The sequence below is a fragment of the Gorilla gorilla genome, chromosome 12 (assembly GCF_029281585.2).
Source record: "Gorilla gorilla gorilla isolate KB3781 chromosome 12, NHGRI_mGorGor1-v2.1_pri, whole genome shotgun sequence".
In the NCBI taxonomy this organism is placed as follows: Eukaryota; Metazoa; Chordata; class Mammalia; order Primates; family Hominidae; genus Gorilla; species Gorilla gorilla.
The window spans coordinates 65,038,735-65,064,713 of record NC_073236.2 but is presented as its reverse complement, the minus strand read 5'-3'; the positions used below and the strand labels follow the sequence as shown (position 1 = coordinate 65,064,713).

Below are 25,979 nucleotides of genomic sequence, written 5' to 3'. Positions count from 1 at the left end.
AAGTGAGATTAGGGAAATTGTTTGGCAGGTCCTATTAAATTGTACCTTAAATGTCAGAATTCAATTTGGTTAAGTAATAGGGAGCCACTGAAGATTACTGAACAGGTAAGTCACCTAACTAAAGTCAGACTTTAGGAAGATTGATTGGTAAGATGGATTGGAGAGAACAGAGACAGAGGAGGAGGAGAAAAGACCAAGTAGGAGGTGAATGCAAATGGGAGATGAAAATTGTTGACCCCATTCACAGTCTGAATGGAGCAGTGAGAATCCAAAGTAAGAAATTGTCATGGGAGACATGTCAGAAGTAGATTCTTTAGGGCTTGGTGACTTGGTGAAGTGGACGGTGAAGGAAAGGATTGGTGGTGAATCCAAGGCATTGAGCTGAATCCTGAGGAGATGCAGCATTGTGGTCAGGTGGGAGGAGGCAGGCTGAGCTGCTTCTGGATAGCTCCTTTTGGTTGCTTAGTCGTGTTGGTGGGACTGCACTGGGCTATATTTTGGTGAACGTGTACAACAGACAGGGTTGATGCAGGTCTGGGACACTGGGAAGGGGTTAGGGATGAAGTTATAAGATCTGGAAGTCCTTCACGTGAAGCCAAGGGAGAAAGAACCCACCTAGGGAATGAGAGTAAAGAGAGGAAAAGAAAGAATCTAATGGAACCTTGGGGAGGGATTTTATTCAGGGAGCAGGAGGAAGACAGGTCACAGAAGGCAGGAGAATGACCAGTCAGAGAGGAGTGAGATTGAGAGGATATCAGGAAAGCCAATGAGAGAACATTTTAAGGCAGAGCATGGTCACCAGTGTCAAAGTACTGTAGAAAGGCAAGGAGGGTGAGGACTGAATTTCTCTGGCAACTAAGGGGTCACTGGATCTAACAAAAGAGGATGAGATAAATACATTACAGCTTATGTATGTGACAGAATATTCCACAGACATTAAAAACCAGGTTTTCAAAGAACAGGGAATTGGCAAAGTGTTTATAATATAATGTTAAAGAAAAGAATGAGGAAAGAAAGAAAAAGAAATTAAAGCGTAAGAGAGGATACAATTATGTCTATAAAACATAATTCCAAGTTTATTTTGTCTGCCTTTTAAACACAAACAGAATATTAACATATACTAGGGAGTTTTCCTTTGTTCTCTGAGAGGCTCTTGTGCTTTTATTGAGTGAAGCAAGGTTATGAGCAGAGCCATGGAATTAGAAGGTTATGAGCAGAGCCATGGAACTGGAATTTGAAAGACTGGATTGCTTCAAATTAGAAAGGGCTTGGAGCTACTTGCATGAAGGATCCAGGGAAGATCAGGAAGAGGGTAGCAAAGGGCAAGAGTAAAAGGGTTGCGAAGAAGGCAAAGAAGGCAGAACAGCCTGGGTAGGGCAGAGTTTGGGAGTGAGTCAGACAAGGGAAGTATTGGCTGGGTTAGTGAGACCTGGAGGACACAGGTGGATATAAAAGGTCTTTTGTGCTGGTATTTGCCAGACTTAAACGATGTGATTCTTTGTGCTATGTATTTGAAAAACTAAGGCAAAAAAGTCTAAATTTATTTTTAATGACTTTGAATGTTGAATAGATGATTCATTTTTTTTAAAAAGCATTCACAATGGATAATTTCAAATCATACACAAAAGCAGAGAAAACGTTTTAATGAACCTAATTTACTCATCCTTTGACTTTAACAATTATTAGTGCATGGCAATCTGTTTCACCTATACCCCCACCTATTTCCCCCATCCCATTACTTTGAAGCAGTCATTCCATCTATAAATATTTCAATAGCTATATCTAAAATAAATGTTCCTTATGTAAGCATAGTATTATCATGCTTTAAAAATAACAATAATTTCTTAGCATTACTAAATAAATATTCAGGATTTTCAGATTCCTGATTGTCTTATAATTTTTTGTAGTTTATTTAAATTGGAATCCACACAAAGTTCACCTTTTGCAATTGGTTAATCTAGCTTATGAACATCTTTTTAAGTTACAGATTCCCCTTTCATCTCTTTTATTTTTCCTTGAATTTTTTTTCCTGAAGAAATCCATAGTTGTAGCGAAAAGAAAGAGAGATCAGACTGTTACTGTGTCTATGTAGAAAGGGAAGACATAAGAAATTCTATTTTGACCTGTATCTTGAACAATTGCTTTGTTGAGATGTTGTTAATTTGTAACTTTGCCCCAGCCACTTTGCCCCAGCTATTTTGTTACAACTTTGAGTTCACAAAAACATGTGTTGTATGGAACCAAGGTTTAAGGGATTTAGGGCTGTGCAGGATGTGTCTTGTTAACAAAATGTTTACAAGCAGTATGCTTGGTAAAAGTCATCGCTATTCTCTAGTCTCAATAAACCAGGGGCACAATGCATTGTGAAAAGCCGCAGGGACCTCTGCCTTGGAAAGCCAGGTATTGTCTAAGGTTTCTCCCCATGTGATAGTCTGAAGTATGGCCTCCTGGGGTGAGAAAGACCTGACCGTCTCCCAGCCCGACACCCGTAAAGGGTCTGTGTTGAGGTGGATTTGTAAAAGAGGAAAGCCTGTTGCAGTTGAGATAGAGGAAGGCCACTGTCTCCTGCCTGCCCCTGGGAACTGAATGTCTTGGTGGCTCACACCTATAATCCCAGCACTTTGGAAGGCGGAGGCGGGCAGATCACCTGAGGTCAGGAGTTCCAGACCAGCCTGACCAACATGAAGAAACCCCATCTCTACTAAAAATACAAAAATTAGCCAGGCGTGGTGGCACATGCCTGTAATCCCAGCTACTCGGGAAGGCTGAGGCAGAAGAATTGCTTGAACCCCAGGAGGCGGAGGTTGCAGTGAGCCAAGATTGCGCCATTGCACTGCAGCCTGGGCAACAAGAGCAAAACTCCATCTTAAAAAAATAAAAAAATAAAAAAAAATAAATCCACAGTCTGAATTGTGTTGATATTTCCATGGTGGTATTTAACATGTTCTTCTGTCCCTGGTATGCCCTGTAGATTAGTAGCTTTATCTCTGGCCAGATTGTGGGTAGTTTTTTTTTCTTCTTTATATCTTTTTTTTTTTTTTTTTTTTGAGATGGAGTCTAGCTCTGTCACCCAGGATGGAATGCAGGGGCGCGATCTTGGCTCACTGCAAGCTCTGCCTCCCGGGTTCACGCCATTCTCCTGCCTCAGCCTCCCGAGTAGCTGGGACTACAGGCACCCACCACCACGCCCGGCTGATTTTTTGTGTTTTTAGTAGAGACGGGGTTTCACTATGTTAGCCAGGATGGTCTCGATCTCCTGACCTCGTGATCCGCCCGCCTCGGCCTCCCAAAGTGCTGGGCTTACAGGCATGAGCCACTGCGCCTGGCTTGTTTTTCTTCTTTTAAAAGTCAAATCCTCTTAAGTTTCTGTATGTTCTTCACTTCTCGCCAATGCCTATATCTTCACTTCTCGCCGGCCTGTATCTTTTCATATTTTCTAAGTTTTCCACTCATTATTCCTTAATTTTATATTCAGAATTTATGAAGTAAAACAAAGTTTAAAATGACTTTAGTAGAAAACTTTTTTAAAAGAATGGCTTTAGAAATTAATTAACAGGAGGACAATTGGTGAAATTCTAATAAAGCCTATAGTTTTATTAATAGTATTGCCTGAAAGTTAATTTCCTGCTTTTGATAAATGTCCTGTGGTTATGTAATATGTTAAAATTTGGGGAAGCTGGACAAAGGATATATGGGAACTCTTCACAGTTTTTTGCAAACTTTTTTAAAAAACTGAAATTTCAAAATAACAAAGTTACAAAAAAGAAGAATTTTAGTGGAGTGATAGAGATTGAAACTAGATTGTAGAAAGTTAAGAAACAAAGAGGAGAAAGAAAAGGTAACCTGTTGGAAACAGTGGCCATTTAAAAAAATGGAAAGAAATTAGGAAGTAGCTCAAAGAAGTGGAATGATTAAGATTATTTTTTATTTATTTTTTGTTTTGTTTTTAAGGCTGGAAGAGACTTGAGCTTGCAAGTGAAATAAGCCAGAGGATTTTGAAGATATAAAAAGGTAATAAAATTATGTGTATGCATTTAAAATGCTCTGTAAGAAAATTTTTTAAAAATGAGATTATTGGTATAATAAGAAATGGGACCCAGAACAGATGGGTTTGCCTGGTCAAGGAAATTAAAACACCACCTCTTCCTCTGAAATAGGAGGAATACAGAAAAGGAGTGATGTTAACATAGAGAAACTCCAAAGTGGAGAGAAACAGAGGTGAGGTAGTAGATGCCTGAAGACTTTTCACTTCACCAGAAAATTGAAGTGACATCCTTGGCTGATGGTAAGAGTCATTGGGATGGAGTTGAAGACTCATGGAGCCTAGAGAATTCTTTGCAAGGGCTGGGAGGGAAGCAACAGGAAGCTAACTCCAGATGGATAACCATGGAAGCAGGAAGGGCCCAGATAGGGTTGTGGAGTGGGAATACTTAGCGGGTCCTGTGGTATAGTTATGACACTTTTTCTAGCAAAACTCGGCAATCCTGGAGTGAGCAGGTGGTGGGTGATCTAGAGTGAGGGTTGCCACTGGGGACACTGGCAGGTAAAAGGGCCAAGTGTCCCAAGGATGTTAGCAAGGGCAGTGCAGAGTAGCTGGTGTGGGTCCAGGCTGAGCAGGACAGTGAGGGAGGCCAGGAATGTGGTTGTGCTTGGTCCCATGTGGTTATATCAGCCACCATGACATTGACCTTCATGTATTGGGTTCTTGGAAATTCTTTGTTTAGCCAAGGAAGATAGTTATTTCAGCATAGGCCAAGCCACAAAATGATAGAATGAGAGTTTACCTTTTTTTGTAGATTGTTCCTCCTCTTGCAGCTCTAACATCTGGATGAGCCACCAGTGGGACGGTAGTGGCTCCAAAGAAATGAGTCTCCCTTCTCCTCTGGGGGTTTACCCACTGTCTGATATTCTTGGCACCAATTCCTTTCTCAGGTGGGGAGAATGTGAATTGCTTCTCTTAGAGATAACATCTTTTCTATTCAGCAAGGTCCAATCACAAGTCAGTTCTTTGATATCTCAGGTGGGTTCTGGGAGCAAACTGGCCAAGGACTCCAAAAAGCTACCCCACACTCACTCCTCCAGTAAAAAGGCATCCTATAATGTTAGAAACATGTGCTTCATTCTGTAACCACTGCTTCCAGCCCTCTCAGGTGGGTGGCTTTGAGAAATAATTCCTCAAGAGAAAGTGAGGAAGAGGTAGTTGAAGGCAGGAATGTGTTTCCAAAAAGACAGTGTATTAGTTTCCTATGGCTGCCATAACAAAGTACCACAAACCTGGTGATTAGCAGTTTATTGACTTAAAGTTTTGGAGGCCAGAAGACAGAGATCAAGGTGTCAACAGGACTGGTTCCTCCTGTTAGCTTTGAGGGAAGGATCTGTTCCAGGCGTCTCTCCTTGGCTTGTAGATAGATAACCATTTCTCCCTACTTTCCTTTTCATCGTCTTCCCTCTATGGCTGTCCATGCTGGTGTGTCCAAAGTTCCCCCTTCTATTAGATTAGAGTCCACCCTATGACCTCATCCTAACCTAACTAATTACATCTGCAGTGACTCTATTTCCCAATAAGGTTACATTCCGAGGTACTAAGGGTTAGGAATTCAACCTATGAATTTTTGGGGGATACATAATTCAATCCATGAAAGATGGATTGGTATAGTCTCTTCTTTCTTTTCCCTGACCACTTACCTCCTATAGACTCTCATGACCATCTTTGTGAAGTATTGAAATTTCCTCCCTTGAATCCCTGTCACATGTCCTTCAACCTCCAGTCCACCTTGCGTATGCCTGTCAAATTTATCTTTCTAGAATTTCCACTTCTATCATGCATCCTGATTACAAACCATCCATGGTTCTCCATTGTCTAAGGAAGTGGTTCCAAAACTTGCCAGTTTATTGGACTCACGTGGAAAGTTTAAAGGCATATAGGTTCCTGGGCTCTTCTCTGATATTCTGATTTAAAGTCTGGGGTAGGGTCTCTGGCACTGAAAACAAATCTCTAGATGACTTTGATCGTGGGGTTTGCTAATGTAAAAAAGAAATTCAAGTTCTCCACATTCTAATTGAAGTTTACTCTTCCACTTTATTATTCTAGAACCCTTTGCCTACCAGCCCCCAGCATGCTGTGACGATCCTGCCCCAGTATTGGACACCTGAGGAGGCGTTCCCTCTCCTATTCCTCCAACTGGCTCTTGTCCTGCTCTCATCCCACCTTTTCTTTGAAGTCTCCTGCCACTTTATCCCACTTGCCCTTCTTCACCTCCTGTATCTTCCTGTCTATGTTACTACCTAGGCAGAGCTCTCTAGCTTCTGAAGGTTCATAGATCATAGAATCCCAGGGCCAAGAGGGCCCTGGACATCCTATGTGTTTCAAAGGTCTTCCAAGTTCAGAGGAAGAAGTTGAGTTCCCTACGTGATACTTCAGGGCCATAGGTGGTAGAGCTGGGAAACGGTTCAGGGTGTGACTCCAAACGAGAATTGCATGAGACGCTTAGGCTTCTACATCTCCTTCCTCACTCTACGCAGCCAGGTGATTGTCTGCTCTGCCAGGGCACTGGGGCGAATGTCTTCTCTGCAGAGGCTGACTGAAGAGGCCAGGGAATTGGGGACTCAGTATGGCAGAGGGCAGAGCAGAAGCACTGTATTTGAAGAGCGGTATTAAGTAAAAGTTCACAAGCCGAGCAGGCTCCCCTCCTTACAGTTCACCATCATCAGGAATACCTAAGACAAGAAACACAGTCACTTCTATCTGGAGAAACTGACAAGTCTAAAAGAAAATACTGACAGAAAGGACTCATCAACAAAATCGCTGGGTCCCCACCTAATCATCCTATAGCAAGGCAAGACCTGACAATCAACAAACCCTGCTCACATGCACTGAACTATCAATCAGCCTTTTGGTTTCTCACTTTCACATATGAGTGAACAGTCATGGATCACCAGAGACCACAACAAACAAAAAACACAGGAAAAAAAGGAAAGCCCTAAAGTCCAGAGAGAAGCACAAAGAAGAAAAATTGGATACATATAAAGGAGTGAGAGGCCGAGTAACGTAAGACTTTTCAATAGCAACTTGAGGAATTAAAAGCCCATGGAACAATACCTTTGATATACTGAGGAGAGTAGTTTGAATTTAGATTTTTCTTACACAGACAAACCATCCATAAAGTCTTACAGTAGACAAATTTGGACATGCAAAATGCTTATATCCTGTGCATTTGTTCTCAGAAAGATACTGGAGAATGTGAGCCTCAAAAATGATTAAACCAGGAAAGAGGAAGATTGAGATCTGGGAAATATGGGATTCAACACAGGAGAGGACATTCAGAATAATGCTGGGGAAGGGAAGTTCCAGAACAGCTGTGTAGCAGGCCTCAAGAAGAAACAATCCAGTCTGCAGTAGGAGAGGTACAGGGCTCCATGGGGAAGGAAAACAAAATAATAGATGGATCATCAGATACATATGAATATGTGGAAAACTGTATCAAGAGGCTGTTAGAGAATAGGGGAAGAAGTAATCTTAGAAACAAAGAAGCTAAACATGAAAATACAAGAGGACAGAGGACTGCACTGAAGCGTGTAGTCATGAAAAAAAATGAGCTGATAGGTTCCTGATGTGTTTGACTGTATTGAGAGGAGTGTTATGTGAGAATTTGGGGAATGAAATTGAGATGAAGAAAGATAAGCCATTATTAAATCCTGGAAAAACAGAAAGTTGTATAAGAAAGGAAATGTAATCATTGCACACCATATGACTCAGCGGCAAATAATATTCTATATTAAAAATAATGTAAAGAATAATATAAATTTAAACAAAAATGGAAATATAACTATATTGGGAAGATTAGTGCAGGAAAATTGAGTGTGTGTTTCAGTTATTACACTGTTTCTCAGCCATAAGCTCAACTTTTTACACTCTGCTCTGTGATGCTGGGCCTGGAACGCTGCAAACCACATTTCTTCTTTGCTGGCTGTCTTCATGTTAGGCTCTGTCAGTATGGAAATTAGAGGGATGCTGCAGAGTTGGAGGAGGAAAGAACTTACATCTTCCTGTCTGCTTACTTCTCTCTCAATGTTCATTCATTCATTTATTCAACAAATATTTATTTAAAGACTGTTGTCTGGCCCGGCACTATTCTAGGTGTTTACCTTCCAGTAGGGAAAGATAAATAATAAACAATATACATAATAAATAGATAAATAAAGTATATGGCATTATGTGGAAAAAAAGAACAAAGAATTAGAGTAAGGGACATTGGGAGTGCATGGGTGAGGTGTATTATAATTTTATCTTATTTCATTTTAACTTTTTGAGATGTAGTCTCACTCTGTTGCCCAGGCTGGAGTGCAGTGGCGTGATCTTGGCTCACTGCAAACTCTGCCTCCTGGGCTCAAATGATCCTCCCACCTCAGCCTCCTGAGTAGCTGGGACCACAGGTGCCTGGCTAATTTTTGTATTTTTAGCAGAGATAGGGTTTTGCTATGTTGGCCAGGCTAGTCTCGAATTCCTGACCTCAGATGATCCGCCCACCTGGGCCTCCAAAAGTGCTGGGATTATAGGCATGAGCCACCACAGCTGGCCTATAAGTTTATTTATTTTTATTTATTTATTTTGCAATGGAGTATTGCTCTGTCACCCAGGCTAGAGGGCAGTGGCATGATCTTGGCTCACTGCAACCTCTGTCTCCTGGGTTCAAGCGATTCTCCTGCCTCAGCCTACCGAGTAGCTAGGACTACAGGCACCTGCCACCACGCCCAGCTAATTTTTGTATTTTTTAGTAGAGTTGGGGTTTCACCATATTTACCAGGCTGGTCTTGAAATCCTGACCTCAGGCCATCTGGCCACCTCAGCCTCCCATAGTGCTGGGATTATAGGTGTGAACCATTGTGCCCAGGCTATTTTTAATTTTAATTAATTAATTATTATTATTATTTTGAGGCAAAGTCTTGCTCTGTCACCCAGGCTGGAGGGCAGTGGAGTGATCATAGCTTACTGAAGTCCTTCCTGGACTCAAGTGATCTTCCTGCACCAGCCCCCCAAGTAGCTAGCACTACAGTAGGTGTGCACCCCCATGCCTGGCTGTTTATTTTTTTTGTAGCGATGCAGTCTCACTATATTGCCTAAGCTGATCTTGAACCCCTGGCCTCAAGCAATCCTCTCACCTTAGCCTCCTGAAGTATTGGAATTACAGATGTGACCCACTGTGCTGAGCCTTATTATTTTTATTGACACAAAATATAGCTACATATTTTCTGTGTACATGCAATAATTTATCACATTCATATAATTTGTAAAGATCAAATCAGTGTAATTGGGATATCCATCACCTTAAATATCTGTTCTTTATGCTTTTCTTTCTGATCACTTTGGTTAGTATGAACATTTTAACAATGTTTATGCTAGAAACAGTTATTCTCTTATCGCTATTTTGAAATAGACCATAGATTATTGTACACTATAGCCACTCTACTAATTTATCAAACACTAGGTCTTATTTCTTCTATCAAACTGCATATTTTTACCCATTAATCAACCTCTTTTTATCCCTCTCACCCCCTAGCCTTCCTGGCCTCTGATAACAACCGATCTATTCCCTGTCTTCATTAGATCCACTTTTTCAGTTCCCACATATGAGTGAGAACATATGATGTTTGTTGATTGATTATTTCCTTTTCTGTGCAGAAGCTTTTTAGCTTGATGTAACCAATTTGTCTGTTTTTGCTTTGCTTGCCTGTGCTTTTGGGGTCTTTGCTCAGAAAGCAAAAAAATCTTTTCCCAGACAAATGTCCTTGAGGATTTCCTCAATGTTTTCTTCTAGTAGTTTCATAGTTTCAGATCTTAGATTTAAATTTTTAATCTATTTTGAATTTATTTTTGTATGTGGTAAGAAATAAAGGTCTAGTTTCATTCTTCTGCATTTGGTTATCTAGTTTACCAAGCACCATTTATTGATGACACTTTTCTTTCCCCATTGTATGTTATTGGCATCTTTGTTGAAAATGAGTTGTTTGCAAATGTGGGGATTTATATTTGGGTTCTCTATTCCGTTCTATTAGTCTATGCATCTGTTTGTATGCCAGTACCATTGCTTTGCAGTATATTTTAAAGTCAGGTAGTGTGATGGCTTCAGGTTTGTTCTTTTTGCTTAAGATTATTTTGGCTATTTGAAGTATTTTGTGGTTTCATACAAATTTTAGTATTTTTTTTTTATTTCTCTGAAGAATGTCTTTGGTCTTTGATAGAACCTGCACTAAATCTGAGGATCCCTTTGGATAGCATGGACATTTTAACAATATTAATTCTTCCAATTCGTGAACATGAGCTATCTTCCCATTTATTAGTGTCCCTCTTGATTTTTTTCATTAATATTTTATAGTTTTAGAGATTTTTCATATCCTTGGTTAAACTTATTGCTAGGGTTTTTTTTTGTAGCTATTGTAAATGGGATTGCTTTTTTTATTTCTTTCTCAGATAGTTCACAGTGGCATATAGAAACTCTACTGATTTTTGTATGTTGATTTTGTGTCCTGCAACTTTACTGAATCTGTTTTTAGTTCTAACAGTTTTTCAGTGGAGTCTAGGTTTTTCTAAGATCATGTTTTCTGTGAATAAGACTAGTCTGACTTTTTCCTTTCCATTTGGAATGTCCTTTTTTTCTTTCTCTTGACTAATTACTCTGGCCAGGACTTCTAGTATTATGTTGAAAAAAGTGTTGAAAGTGGGCATCCTTGTCTTGTTCCAGACCTTAGAGGAAAGGTTTTCAGTGTTTCCCTGTTCAGTTTGCTGTTAGTTGTGGGTTTGTCATATGTAGCCTTTGTTATTTTGCAGTATGTTTCTTCTATATCCAATTTGTTGAGGGTTTTTATTATAAAAATATGTTGAATTTTGTTGAATACTTTTTCATCATCTATTGAAATGATCAGGTGGTTTTTGTTCTTGGTTCTGTTAATGTGATGTATCACATTATTGATTTGCATATGTTGAACTATTCTTGTATCCTGGGAAGAATCCCACTTGATCATGGTGAATCTTTTTAAATATGTTGTTGAATTTGGTTTGGTTAAGGATTTTTGCATCTGTGTTCATCAGAGATATTGGCCTGCAGTTTTCTTTTTGTGTGTGTGTGTGTCCTTTATTTCTCTTTCATATTGGAAGGATAGCTTTGCAGGTTACAAGTATTCTTTGTAAGCAGTTTTTGTTGTTGTTGTTGGTTTTTTTCTTTCAGCCCTTTGAAAATGTCATCTCACTCCCTGATGGCCTGTATGGTTTCTGTTGAGAAGTCTGTTGCCAGAAGAATTGGAGCTCCTGTATATGTTATTTGATTCTTTCCTCTTGCTGCTTTTAGGGATCTCTCTTTGTCCTTGACCTTTGAGAGTTTGATTATTATATACCTTGGGGTAGTTTATTTGGGTTATATCTGTTTGGTGTTCTCTGATCTTCCTGTATCTGGATATTTATCTTTTCCTCAAGTTTTGGAAAGTTTTCTATTATTATTTCTTTGAGTAAGTTTTCTATTCCTTGCTCTTGCTCAATTCCCTCTTGAACACTAATAATCCTTAGATTTGGTCTTTTGAGCCAGGCACAGTGGCTCACGCCTGTAATCCCAGCACTTTGGGAGGCTGAGGGAGGTGGATCATGAGGTCAGGAGTTCAAAATCAGCTTGAACAACATGGTGAAACCCCGTCTCCACTAAATATGCAAAAATTAGCTGGGCAAGGTGGCACATGCCTGTAATCCCAGCTACTCAGGAGGCTGAGGCAGGAGAATCACTTAAACCCAGGAGGGGGAGGTTGCAGTGCAGTGAGCCGAGATTGTACCACTGCACTCCAGCCTGGGCGACAGAATGAGACTCCATCTCAAAAAAAAAAAAAAAAAAAAAAAGAGATTTGGTCTTTTGAGGTAGTTTTGTATATTTTCTAGGTGACCTGTATTTCTTTTCATTCTTTTTTTACTCCTCATTTCTCCTCTGTGTATTTTCAAATAGCCTGTCTTTGAGCTGATTGATTCTTACTTCTGCTTAATCCATTCTGCTGTTGAGAGCCTCTAATGAATTTTTCAGTTCAGTAAATGTATTTCTGTTTCAAGATTTGTGATTTTTTATACTTTATTTTATTTTATTTTTAAATTTTGAGACAGAGTCTCACTCATTGCCCAGGCTGTAGTGCAGCAGTGCAATCTTGGCTCATTGCAATCTCCGCCTTCTAGGTTCAAGCAATTCTCATGCCTTAGCCAACTGAATAACTGGGATTACAGGCATGCGTCAGCATGCCCAGCTAATTTTTGTATTTTTAGTAGAGATGGGGTTTCACCATGTTGGCCAGGCTGATCTCAAACTCCTGGCTTCAAGTGATCCTCCTGCCTCGGCCTCCCAAACTGCTGGGATTACAGGTGTGAGCCACTGCACCCAGCCGCAAGATTTGTGTTTTAAAAAACTACTTCAATGTCTTTGTTAAATTTCTCTGACAAATTTTGAAATTGCTTTTCCATGTTATCTTGGAAATTACTGAGTTTCCTTAAAACTGCCATTTTGAATTCTTGGTCAGAGAGTTTATATATCACCATCTTGTTTAGGGTCAGTTACTGGTTCCTTGCTTTGTTCATTTGAGGCAGTCATAGCACTCTACTGGCTGCCGTTTCTTGTGGATGTATGTCTATGTTTTTGCATTGAAGGACTAGTTATTCCAGTCTTCTTTGTCTGGCTTGTTTTGGTTTTTATTGGATATGTTTGCTTGGAGATTCTTTGTAATTTATCAGTTGATTTTCTTTCTTATGTTTCCACTGCTAGGTTGCTGCTTCCTTTTTGGCACTAAATGGTGCCTTAAGCCCGGGTTTGCCCTGGTTCTATTAAACAACCAGAGTACCACCAGTACTGAATGGGGTAGGTCTCAAGGGGGAATATCCTGGTAATATGGAAAGGCTGGTTAAGAGTTTATGCCCAAGGATATGTGGAACAAACCTACAGTGTGGTGCTGCTCTAATTTGGTGTCTTCTTTGGCTGAGAGCAGTTTTTACAGCTGGAGATGGTAGTCCTGCCTCCTCAGTTTCCTTAGGGTGATTTCTCCTTTCAAGCACTCCCAGTGCATCCTGTGGTTTGAGGCAGGGACAGGTCTCCTGACAGAGAACCAAGAGGGTGGGCAAGCTGGTTGTCCACCCCAACTCACTTTTTCCAGTGTAGAAACCATGCGTCAGGGGAAATTTTCCATGCATTTTGTGCTAGGCAGACTGGGGAAAGGGGTGTCACGGATATGGAAGTCCAAGTCTCTTACCATCTGCTTGGAGTTTTTTTCGCTTCTCTGAGGCCGGGAGAACTTTCTCATCTTCATATTTGAGTTATAATTTATTGCTAGTGATAATCTCAGCACTGTATATTTGATCTTGGTTTTCTTTGGGGTGAGTGAAGCCAGCTTGTTTCTACACCAGCTTGTTTCTACACTTGTTTCTGGTTCTGCCATTTCAGAACCAGAAGTCTCCACAATTTTAAATAGAGTGGTCTGTCTGGGTAGACTTTATTGAGAAGAAGACATGACAAAGAGAAAACTTGAGCAAAGATTTGGCCTTAAATGTGAATAGGCTTGGCACATTTGAGGAATGTTCAGAGACCATTGTGGCTGGACCGAGGGAGAGAGGGTGAAAAAAGTGAGAAAGTTGAAATTGTTTGCTGTTGGAAGGAGAAAATGAGAAGCAAGGAGGGTTTGGGCAGAAGATTGCCTTTCATAAGTCATGTATGATCATTTCCTTTTTCAATTGTGGACATGTTAACTTTTGTAAAAATAGAGCTTAAACTTAAAAATTATAAATCACAAAATGCAATGTGATATCCTGAATTGGAACAGAAAAAGAATGTTAGTGGAAAAACTGGTGAAATCTGAATAAAGGCTAGTTAATCATAATGTACCCCTTTTTTTTTTTTTTTTAGTTTTAGCAAGTGTACCATGTAATATAAGATGTTAACATTAGGGGAAACTAGGTGAGGGGTATATGATAATTCTCTGTATTATCTTTGCAACTTTTCTGTAATTTTTCTAAAATTATTCCAAAATAAGTTTATTTTTAAAAAGCCTTTAAAACAAACAAAAAATTGAATCAGCTGATAAAATGCTGCCTTTTCCCTTTCCCCAATTCCAAGCCTTGTACTCTTACCTGGGTTTTAGCAGTTGGTCATTATTAGGTAGGAGGATGTGATTTACCAATGGACCCGGGCTGATCTCCAGATGGAAGGAAAAAGGCCAGCAGGGAAGGCTCTGTATATCATATCTGTGGAGCATCCAGCTCACAGCTTCTTGGTGGGTGACATTCAGAAGCTGAGAAGCAGAAACCAAAACAGACATTTATGCAGGGGAAAAACAAAACCAAAAACAAAACATTAATGTGTAATTCCCATAAGTTCTTAAGAAAGCAGAGTAACAAATATATCTTTGCAGGACTTTACTTCTTAATCTCTGTGTCTAGAACTCTGTAGTTATTTCTAATAATGAGTAGTTTCAAAGTAGAAATAACCCCAGATCCTTGATCGAATAGCTTTTTTCCTCTCTGCAGAGCTTCCTAAATATTTTTGGTGGGGGTGCCTGTTTAGGTGCTTCTGCAGTTGATGCTGAAATATTTCCTTATGTCAATGCTTTCCATGTATAATTTTACATTCTTCAATGTATGAATTACTAGAAATGTGCCTTAAAAAGTTTTACATGATTATTTAGTATGGAGCTAGCAAAAAAAAAAAAAAAAAAAAAGGTGGTGGGGCGGGGAGAAGAAAAAAAAATAATGAAGAAAAAGCTTAATTTTTGGTGACTATTGCCTCCTACTCCTCTCCCTGGCAAGTCTTTTTTTGAGTTTTGAGGAAATCCTTTTCTGCTCATGCTTTTTCCACATATTCTACCTTCATCCTCAATTCTTCTCCCTTCTCTATTGTTTAAGTTCTTGGGATTAAAATCCAGGAAGGAAAGTATTTTGCATATTATTTTTATATTTTGCCCCATGACATACCTCCTCTGAGATGGAGTAGGCTACTCCTTAAACTGGGGTGAAAGAAGAAGGGAAAAAGAAAATGAGAGAAAGAGAGAGAGAGAAAAAAAGGACATTTCAGCATATTATCCAGCCACATTCAGTCCACTTTTCTTGCATCTAGGAGTCTGCCCGATGTATTTTCTGGGATTGTTAGCAGTTAAGGGATGAACAATGAGCACTCTGGAGTTTGTTTTGATTTTATTTGTGTTCTTCACGCCTTTTAAAAAATCACATAAGAAATACATTTATTGCAGAAAACAAAAAAAAGTGATAGAAAAAATATTAAAATAAATTAAAAATCACCTTTAATCTCAGAAATACAGAAACACTTATCCTCGTCCAAAATATCACCAACCACTCAGTGCCAGAAACCAACACACGTAGAGAAATAGAAACAAGGGGTGAAGCCCTGAGCGTGTGACCCTGCGGCTGCAAAAGCTTCTGAGTCCCAGCTGCTTGTTCTTCTTTTGGCTTTGTGGTTTCATGTTTTGCCCATCACATTAATTTTCTGTATTGAATGACACTCTTTTGGTTGTGGCAGAAACCCAACTTGAATTTATTTATAAAAAAATAAATAGAAGGCCGGGTGTGGTGGCTCACGCCTGTAATCCCAGCACTTTGGGAGGCCGAGGCGGGTGGATCATGAGGTCAGGAGATCGAAACCATCCTGTCGAACATGGTGAAACCCCGTCTCTACTAAAAAATACAAAATATTAGCCGGGCGTGTTGGCGGATGCCTGTACTCCCAGCTACTTGGGAGGCTGAGGCAGGAGAATGGCATGAACCTGGGAGGGGGAGCTTGCAGTGAGCCGAGATCACGCCACTGCACTCCAACCTGGGCGACAGAGCGAGACTCCATCTAAAAAATAAAAATAAAATAAAATAAATAAATAGAAACAGGATGCCTGCTCAGATTGCATAAGTTTGAATACCAACTCCATGTGGTCTTTGGCATATTACTTAACCTCTAAAAGCCTCTGTTTTCTCATCTGGAAAAGGGTACCCATGTTCTCTGGAGATTGTTATGGGAATTGAATAAGATAAGAAATGGGCCTAGCACATGTTAATCACTTAATACATGGTGCTAGTCTAGCAGTAATTGAATAGTATGTGGTCACCCGAGTGGAGGAAGTTGTGTTGTTAGCATGTTATTCCTAGAGGAAGTTGGAAGGCAGGTAACAGAGGGAGTGAGGCAGGCCTTTTCTTTCTCACATGTGCAAGCCCGTGAACTCCACCATGACCTGCTGTAAGAATTGCTGGTGTAGACAGCCATACTGCTAATATCCTCCTCCACCATGAATACCCCCAGGGAGCACAAGAGGCCCTGACTGACTATCTCTTGACTAATGGTCAGGCCACGGTAGCCAGAGTCCAGGAAAACCTCAAACTTCATCAGTAATGAGGGGAGATTTTGCCACAGGTTATCTGAGGGAGCCAAGAGCTCTGCAGTTTGAGATAGTGGTTTCAGATCTGTGGAGACACAAACAGTCATGTAAGATACCTCTGAGAATTTAGGTTTGTTCATTCTACTGAGGGTACAATTGCACATTGTATTTATGTCCTGTGCCCATCTTTCTGTCTTTTTTTTTTTTTTCCAAATCAAATCAACTTTGAGGGGGATATTTAGCATCTAGTTAAAACAGCTTATGAAAAACCAGCCAAAGTCCGGTAAAAAAAACCTCTTTGGAAATGACGACCATAATCTCTGGTTTGTAGATCTTTACTGCTCTTACTAAATGTTCAAAGAGTTTTCTGGGTTTTTTGTTTGTTTGTTTATTTTTTAGAGATTAGTATGCACACATGAATTAGGAAGTATTCCTAAAATCAGGAAGCAGGAAGAAAGCAGGATTGAGCAGAGGGAGAACTTGGCTATGATGTTGTTACAACGCCCTCAATGGATCCTATAGAGAGTGATGAAGCTAGACGTGACTTTCAGAGTTGTGCAGAGCTGGGGTGAGAAGGCCAGACCTCAACCCCTCCCACCCCAACCCCCACACTACCTAACTGGATGGACATTAGATGTGATGTTCAAAGGATCTTAATGGAATAGTTGTTGAAGCAGATGTGAGATGCAGTAAATTTTGGTCTGCAGAATCAAGTCAGCATTACCTCAATCAGAATTTGTGATGAACATGTACAAATAGATCTGGCTTGCGACAGCCTAGTTTGAAAATATACACAGGTTCAGAAGGGACACGCTGTTTCTCACCAAGTCCTAGGTTAGGCAATGCCACTGTAAGGTGATTGCTCCTCCTAGGCACCAGGCCTGTAGCCCAGGTAAAGCTGCCACTTGTGTAAATAGTGGAGGCTGGCTTTTGGACTTATGATCCAAGCAGACAGGTTTTTCCTAAGTATGGTTAACTGAGTCATAAACTATCATATCCTGTATAACCCATTTGTGTTTTTTTCTGACTAAAATAAAACTCTCCATTAAAACTGAACAGCAATTAAACGATTTCTAATCTCCACTTTACACACAAGGCAACCTACAATTTATAATAAGATTTGAAGACACAGAAACATTTCTTAGTTTCCCACCGCCCCCCCAACTGATCTGCTTCAATAGCTGGAAATCTTTGTTTAATCTGACTCCAGGTCTTTCTTTGTGTTTGAGAAAACATTCAGACTGCATCTTCTGTGGCTTCTCTATGTCCCAGTTCCAACTTCAAGAACCCTGATCAGTGCAATCAAAATTGTAATTTAAAGCTTTTGGGAAGCCCAGGCTTTCTCTGTATTCGACAGTTATCAGTCCTCATTATCAAACCACTCATCCCCTTTGTTGCTCTATATAATAGAAAAAGCAGCTTTCTGCTCCTAGTGACTTGGCAAAAAATTGAATAAGAGAGAGAGATTATGGCCATGGCAGGTGTGCACAGCAGGGTCCTTCCCAAACCCCCTCTCCTCCGAGCCTTCTCTAATCAGAAGGAGTCATTGGTTTACCTTTTCAAAGGAGCCTGTCTACTTGGCCTCATCCCAGGGTCTAGAGTAGCTCAATGATTAAATTCAGTGACAGAATGTAGCAGCTCTTCCTGCTGGAACCTTTCCAGACTACTTCCACCACAGCCATTAATTTCTTGAAATTAATTTTTCCTTTTATCTAAGCAGTACACACATAGCTTTAAAAGTTAATGACAGAAGTCTCCTATGTAAAAACAGCAGTCTCCTGCCCCATCCACTCCTTTATTCTTATTAAGTTTTTTTCTTTGCCATTTATCTCTATTTTTATTCTATTTGATATGTACATATCATTGGTTTGAGGCATCAATTTTAAACTTTATCTTTTGGCTTTGTTGTGAACTACAAGAGATATAACTTTCTTTCTGTTCCTCACCCCCATTTCCTGCCCCTCTTTCTGCCAATATAGCTATACTGTATTGTTGCTTTGATTAAATCTGATTTCAGATTTATATTTTTTATATATTATTTCATTATATTATTTTATATCATATTATAAAATGTTATATTATGACTATGTAAATATTGTTTATTGCAGAACAAAGGAATATATTATAATGTTTTATTTTTATAAATTTTTGGATATTCCTAGGGTTAATAATTGCCTTTCCATCCATTTGCTTAAATTACTTGGTTCCTTTGGGTAGTATCTGAACATGATTATTCCCATTGTTAAATAACTTACCAGATAACTTTCCTGACTCCATCCTCTTGCTTCAGGCTGACTTGTTGCTCTTGGGAACAGCTGTGCAGCATGGCTCTAGGCCTTCCCTTCATCAACCTGGAAATCCCTTTTGACTCTTATTTGTGTTTGATCTCATTTCCTGGATCCTAAGTCTTTCTTTTTTTTTGATTTATTGACCCTCTCATTTTCATGGAACATGTTCTTAAATAACTATTCCTGAGAAAGAGTCCATGGAAGAAAAGTTTTCTGAGATCTTTCAAGCCTGTATTTTTCCTTTGTCCTCATGCCTGACTGATAATTTGGCTGGGTATAGAATTTTAGACCGAAAATAGTTTTTTCCTCTCAGAACCTGGAAAGCAGTGCTTTATGTTTTCTAGCTTTTTCTGTTACAGTTAAGAAGTGGCCATTCTTATTCTTAGTTATTTGGATGTAATTTTTTTCTCTTTAGAAACTTCTGTTCCTCCTTGGTGTTCTAAAATATGATCATGGCAGAAGTTATATTCTTTTTCTGGTACCTGATGGGCTCTTTTAATCTTTTTGTTTGAAGCATTTTTAAAAATTATTATTTGTTTGATAAATTTCTTCTCTCTCAAGTTTTTGTTTGCTCTTTCTAGAATTCTTATTACTTGAATATTGGACTCCCTGAATTGATCCTCTAATTTTCTGGCTTATTTTCTTTCCCTATTGTTTACCTCCTAGTTATTTTGTTTTGTTTTTGGGGAGACTCCCTTGAATTTACCTTCCACCCTTCCTATTGACTTTTTTTTTTACTGTGGCTATCATATTTAATTTCCAGCTTCTCTGATAGGTTTCCTGTTTCTCCTCCTCCTCCTTCTATAGCATCCTCTTCTTGCTGTTATCTCTCCAAAGAATACATACAGTTTTTCCTCTAAAGTTGTTTTTCTTCTTGTTCTTTTCTTCAAGTCCCTTTTCTCTGTCTGTTCTGGCCTTTGTTTTTCACCTTGGGGGTCTTTTTCAAATGTCTATGGATCCTTAACCATTCATTAATATTTGAGTCAATCACTAAGAATCTGATGTGGGCTCTATGGGCAGGGGTAGGGCTTGCTTCTGGTGATCTCCTTTGTAGGACCATGGTTCTCAGTAGGGGCAGCTCCTGGGCAGTTTGGAAAGTCGTGAGGATTTTTAGTTATCACAGTTATTGGGGGGCCTACTAACATTTAATATGTGGGGGACAAGAATGCTAGTTGGATTGCAGGACAGTTCCACAAAACAAAGATTGCCCTGTATCTAGGGCTGCCACCTAAAATAAAGGACACTCAGTTAAAATCAAATTTTGGATAAACAACAAATACGTTTTTTTGTATTAGTATGTCTCAAATATTATATGTTTATGGGCCAAATCTGGCAACCCTGTCTGTGTCCTATTCTATGTCCTACTGCACAGTTATGTGGGTGAAAAGCTCTTTATAATGATTTGATTCTTGATATCAGCTCTGCTTTATATATAAATAGAAATACTTTTTTCACATGGATTTAACATACCCTATGATTTTTTAAAATGCTGCTGCTATGTAAATTGAGAGGAGACTGGACTTTGTTTTGTTTAGAACTTAACCAAGGGTTGTCACCATTTAGAAAAACATGTCAATGGCAACAGCACTGCTCATGATAAAATATGCAGGTAATTTTTGCAATTGCAAAAATTAGGTTTGCAATTGTCCCTCTTACCCAGAGGGGTTCCAGTGCACTAACTTAGATCTTATTTCAAGATGGTAAATATAAGAAACATGACAAAATAAAATGAACAATGGTATCAACAATATTCAGTTGAATATGGTCTAACTTCTTTTAAGGTTGGACTATTCATTGTAAAAAATGAAAGCATCTAACTGTTTCATTATGTCTCCCAGGTATGCTGCCCATGAGCCTACTTAGTAAACCATCTTGGGCCATGAACTACTTTCCTTTTTTTTTCTCCTTCGTAAGGACATTATAATTTAAAGAAAATAATGTGTAGGTTGATTATTTTAACTATGAATTTAATTTCACATAGTAAAAGAGGTATTTCAATATTTTTGCTTTAAAAAGAAAGTTGAAGGTACCTGCAACATGGTCAAATCTCAAAATATAATTATGCTGACTGAAAGAAGCCAGACAAAAAGAGGACATATTGGCTGGGCCTGGTGGCTCATGCCTGTAATTCCGGCACTTTGGGAGGGTGAGGCAGGCAGATCAGCTGACCTGATGATCAAGCCTGACCTCCTGGCTTGAGGTCAGGAGTTCAAGACCAGCCTAGCCAACAGGGCAAAACTATGTCTCTTCTAAAAATACGAAAATTAGCCGGGTGTGGTGGTGGGTGCCTGTAATTCCAGTTACTTGGAAGGCTAAGCCAGCAGAATTGCTTGAACATGGGAGGCGAGGGCTGCAGTGGAGCAGAGATTATGCCACTGTACTGCAGCCTGGGTGACAGTGGGAGACTCCATCTCAAAAAAAAAAAAAAAAAAAAAAGACATGTCATATAATTCAATTTTTATAAAATTCTCGAAAATGTAAGCTAACCCTATAGTGACCAAAAGATCAGTGATTGCCTGGGAATGGAAACTGGGACAGAGACTGGCAATGAATGGCACAAGGAAACTTCTGGGGAATGGCTGTGTTTTTAAATGTTGATTTTGGTGATCATTTCATGAGTGCATGCATATGTCAAAAATTTCCAAATTGCACATCTTAATCATGAGCACGTTACTGAATATCAATTATACCTCAATAAAGCTGTTAAAAAACAACAACAAAAAAGAAGGTGTTGAGTCTGGTGGGGTTGAGGCCAACTGCTACAGTACATTTGTGCAATGACAGGATTTTTGCACTGAGACACTTCCAAATGTCAGTATCTGTAGGATCTGTATGGCTTTCTTCCAGTGTGATTCAATTTTCCAGATTAAGATTCTCTAGTCTCTTTGCTGGAGGATATGAACCTGATTGCCAGCATTCTTGGAAATAAGCAGGGGAAGGGTGAGGGGGTCTCACCGTTCAGTGTGCAGGCTTTTACTTTCTTCTCTATTTTCAAGCCATCCCCTCACCCTCCCTTCCCCTCTTCTTGCTGTCCCCAGTCCAGTGCTTCTCTCACTACTGTTAATATTTATAGCTTCCCTTCCCCTAGAATACAGGCTTTAAACATGTTTGAATAGGACAATTATAAAAATAAAAGATTTGTTTGCAATCATTTATCTAGATGAACCCTTGGATGACAGAATCATTTGGTTATTAAGTGAAACCAGGACAGACATTTGGGGAAGGGGATGGCATTTTAACCTTTTGTGGAGCCATTCCCCATCAGACAATCCTTTCCTGCCACTGCCAGAGATAACACCAGGTAGGATGTGGCAATCCAGATCTTTTCATCTGGATGTCAGCAACCGCAAGGCAGGGGCCTGGACAGGATTCAGGTCACACAGTGTCTAGCTGGCTGGTGGAGCTTTGAGGTCTTTATAGAGAAGCTCTGCACTGAGATTATCATGAAGACTGTGAGTGTTGGGGGTCAGCCTGAAGGCAGCATTCTCTGAGTGCTTCCAGCGGGAACTCCCTGTCCTTCGTGAAGGCAGCAGTGCTTCTAACACTGGAGTAGCAGCTACCACTTGTGAGCACTTACTGCATGCCAGGCACTGTGACAGGCACCTCTGACAAATTATTTCAATGATTTCACAACAACACTACTGTTTTTATCCCCATTTCACAGATGAGGTGACTGAGACTCAAATAGATGCTCAAAGTCACTGAGCTAGGAAGTGTCAGACACAACCACATCCATGTGGACAGACTCCAGAGCTGGAGATTCGACCTGAATCCAAATACTGTTCTCCCCAGAACTCCCGTTGTGAGACTTTTAAGTGGAGCTTGGAGATTAAGGAACAACCCTTTTGGGGTCATTCTTGCTAGGGCTGTATGAAGACAACAGGTGCGCGCAAGCTACTGTGAAGTGCGGAACCACTTGACTGGCAGCCTGGAATATAGAGGGGCAATCTTCTCAATAGGTTGTCAGGGCTACCACATTTTGGACTTGCTGCCAGGAGACCCAGGTTCAAGTCCCCACTCTGCTGCTATCTCACAGTGTGACCTTGAGTGGTCACTAATCTCTCACTAGATACTGGGCCTCGGTAGCCTCATCTGTTAAAGGAGATGACTCAACTTGGGTAAGTCTAAAGTTTTCTCAGCTTTAAAATGCAGGGATTCCATGTGTCACCTCTTCCAGGAATATTTGTATCTGTGGAATGAAAGACCTTTTGCTGCTGTCTCAGAGAAGTATTTATGCAGGTCAGGGGTCCTTTCCGAATGCGTCGGACTCATCCATCTGGAGGAGCTCTTCTACCCAAGGGCACTACCTTCTCACCAGGCTGTGGCAGCAGAGGGGTTAAACAGCATGCCCTGCCCTGCTCCAGGCAGAAGGGTTGTAGGACTTAATCACGTTTCAGCTTGGCTGTCGGGCTGTGAGTCACGGTTGCACTGCGATTATGTAAGCATGCAGGAATAGGTGGCATGACATATATGCTGCCAGCAGCCACAGGCCTCGCCCTTCCGAGTCACCACTACTTTTTGAGCCTTTTTTTGGATACAAGTTTCTTTGGGTTCATCTTTGGAATGGAAATGGAAGCATGATTGCAGAATAGGCAGAACAGGAATTATCCATCAATCAGAGAGAACCCAGCCCTTTAAGAGAAGCTGGAATTAGAATATGGAATTCCTGAGCCTTGAGCTGGCATAGCCGAGCCCTGGTTTATGCTCTTCCTGCCTCCCTCCTTTTTTCCCTCCTGCCTGTGTGCTCCACTTCCTCTCCTGAGACTCCTCCAAGGTAGCATCACTCCCACCAGGAGCCTCAGGCAGGAAAAATAAGGCCCAGAGAAGGGACTGTCCCTGGGGACGTGCACTGAGTGTGTGTGAGGGTGCGGGGCAGGAATAGGAGTGCCAGGAGTCTACCTCTGGAGCAATGCCTCCCACAGTATTTCTGTAGGGGAAAGGATAGAAACTCACTTCTTGGGTTCCTCCAATCACCATGCACATGTGAGTCCTTCAGCTATCAATGCAAGGGAAACCCAGAACTTAGATTTGAGCTTTCTCACCATCTCCATGGTCAGATATCTCCACTGCCAAAGGGTTCATTCCGCCTCTGGGTTTATCTCTTTCTTCATGCTTCCTCTTGGCAGTGTCCTGTTGAAGCTTACCTTCCCATCTGTGTTTGCATCCACTCCCTAAAAACTACAAGACAAAACAAGAAAATAAAAGCCTCCTCCCCTCACTTAATCCACGGTTCTTTTTTCTTCCTGCTTACAAATTTCTTGAACTTGTATGTCTGTCCTTGCTGCTTCCACTTCTTCATCTCTCATTTGTGTCTGATGCAATAGGGCAATGAAGTGTCCTTGTGGTCCCTGGTGACCTTCTCATCGCTCAATCCCAAGGCCTTTTTTTAGTCTTCATCCAATTTAACCTCTTGGCAACATGTGACATGCTGCCAGCCAGCTGCTCCCTCTTTCTAATGCTCTCTCCTCTTGGCTTCTGTGACCCATCTCTTTACTACTCTGTCTATTTCTCCAGTGCCCTCTTCCTGGTCTCTCTTGACATCTTCTCTTCCCTGATCTGCATGCCACCTATATGGTGTACATCCTCATGTATTTATAAGTAAGTAGGTGTTTATTTCTTGTCTCCTTCCCAAGAGGATTTAAATAGGTGGCACAAATATACACTACACTAGGGTAATAAAATAGGGAATAAGATGCAAGTGGTGGAGAATTAAGATCAAATTGGCCAGGCGCGGTGGCTCACAGCTTTAATCCCAGCACTTTGGGAGGCTTAGGCGGGACGATCACTTGAGGTCAGGTTTGGCCAACATGGCAAAACCCCGTCTCTACTAAAAATACAAAAATTATCTGGGTGTGGTGGCACATGCCTGTAGTCCTAGCTTCTCAGGAGGCTGAGGCAGGAGAATCACTTGAACCCGGGAGGCGGAGGTTGCAGTGACCTGAGGTCACACTACTGCACTCCAGCCTGGATGACACAGTGAGACTCCATCTCAAAAAAAAAAAAAAAAAAAGAGTAAGTTGTAGCCATAATAAATGAAGAAGATAAAACATTATTCCAAAAGACACTGTAAAATCATTAGTCCACCCAACAAATCTGATCCTGTGACTCTCCTACCAAAAAGATTCCAGTGATGCATGATTGTCCAACTCCCTATATAGCTTTTCACAGTCTAATCCCAGTGGGCTTTTCCAGGTCATTTCCTGTTTTTGAGCTTTGCTACAAGCTGATCCCTCTTCTTAAAGTGCCCCCCTGTCCACTTTCCTCTTCTTGGTGCTGCCTACTTGACAAATAGCTACTTGGTTTTTAAGACAGCTTCAACGTCACCACTTCTGTGAAGATTTCCCCTGCAAAATGTATCACTCCTTTATGGTAGCAAATAACTAAACTGTAAACCTCAGTTTCTGCATCTGGGCAATGGGAATTATAATAGAACCCTAATTCATTGTGAGGATTAAATTAGACACACATGCAAAGTGCTTAATATAGCACCTGGGATATTGCAAGCATTTACTAAATGTCAACTAGTATTATACCTCCTTATAAATGGAGGGAACAATAGTCCATAAGACTAAGATATGTTCCCAAGTTAATTAGGATCCAATGGTACAGTTAGCCTAGGGCGGAGGCTACTCTGTCCCTGCCATATATTCTCTCAAAAGTTCTTCTTCCTCAGTTCCTGGCTGTCCCCTTCTGGAAAATCCTTTCTAATTCCAAAGTTGATCCCCTCAAGTGTAAACACTACTAGCTTGTTTAACTTTATCGGCACACATGTGAGCACAGGTGCGGTTCTTGACTGGCTTCAGCTCTAATCCTGTTGCCTCGGTCTTGCTGAGATCATTGTCTCTCTAACTCAGTACTAAAAGTCTGGTCTCAACCTGCACCAGGATTGCCAAATAGATTCAGAAGTCAAGGAGAAGACATCCCATGCCAGTAGCCAGCTGAGTAGAGGGGCTGCCAGCCCCAGCCAAGGCATTTGCTGACCCTCAGCCCCAGGAAGGCCTGGGTGACCTTAAGTCTGGCACGCAGGGGCAATGAACTGTGGTAGCTGCCAGGGGTGGGTTCCTGAGGGCCACCTTCTCAGCAGCCTTCTGCCTACCCCACCTGGCAGGACATGGATATGCATGCAGGCCTGTGTGTGTCTCTCTGTGTGCAACTCTCCTCTTTGGTGGATTCAGGGTCCTTGTGTCATTTTTCAAGGTGTCAGTCAAGAAGCATCCTTAGACTGGAGTCAGAGCCTCATGTCTTCAACCAGTAGCTGGGGAAAGCTCATAATAATTATACCAATACTAAGGCATGGCTGGTATTATC

General features: G+C 40.7%; 1 long non-coding RNA gene across 1 annotated transcript in view; it reads left to right on the top strand.

Annotated features, from left to right (window-relative positions):
• Positions 1-25,979, top strand: part of LOC129531646 (uncharacterized) — a 40,108-nt gene that overhangs the window by 2,717 nt on the left and 11,412 nt on the right. The window contains exon 2 of the long non-coding RNA XR_008676951.2: positions 3,952-4,011. This is a non-coding gene — a long non-coding RNA (uncharacterized lncRNA). The remainder of the gene's footprint in view (positions 1-3,951; positions 4,012-25,979) is intronic.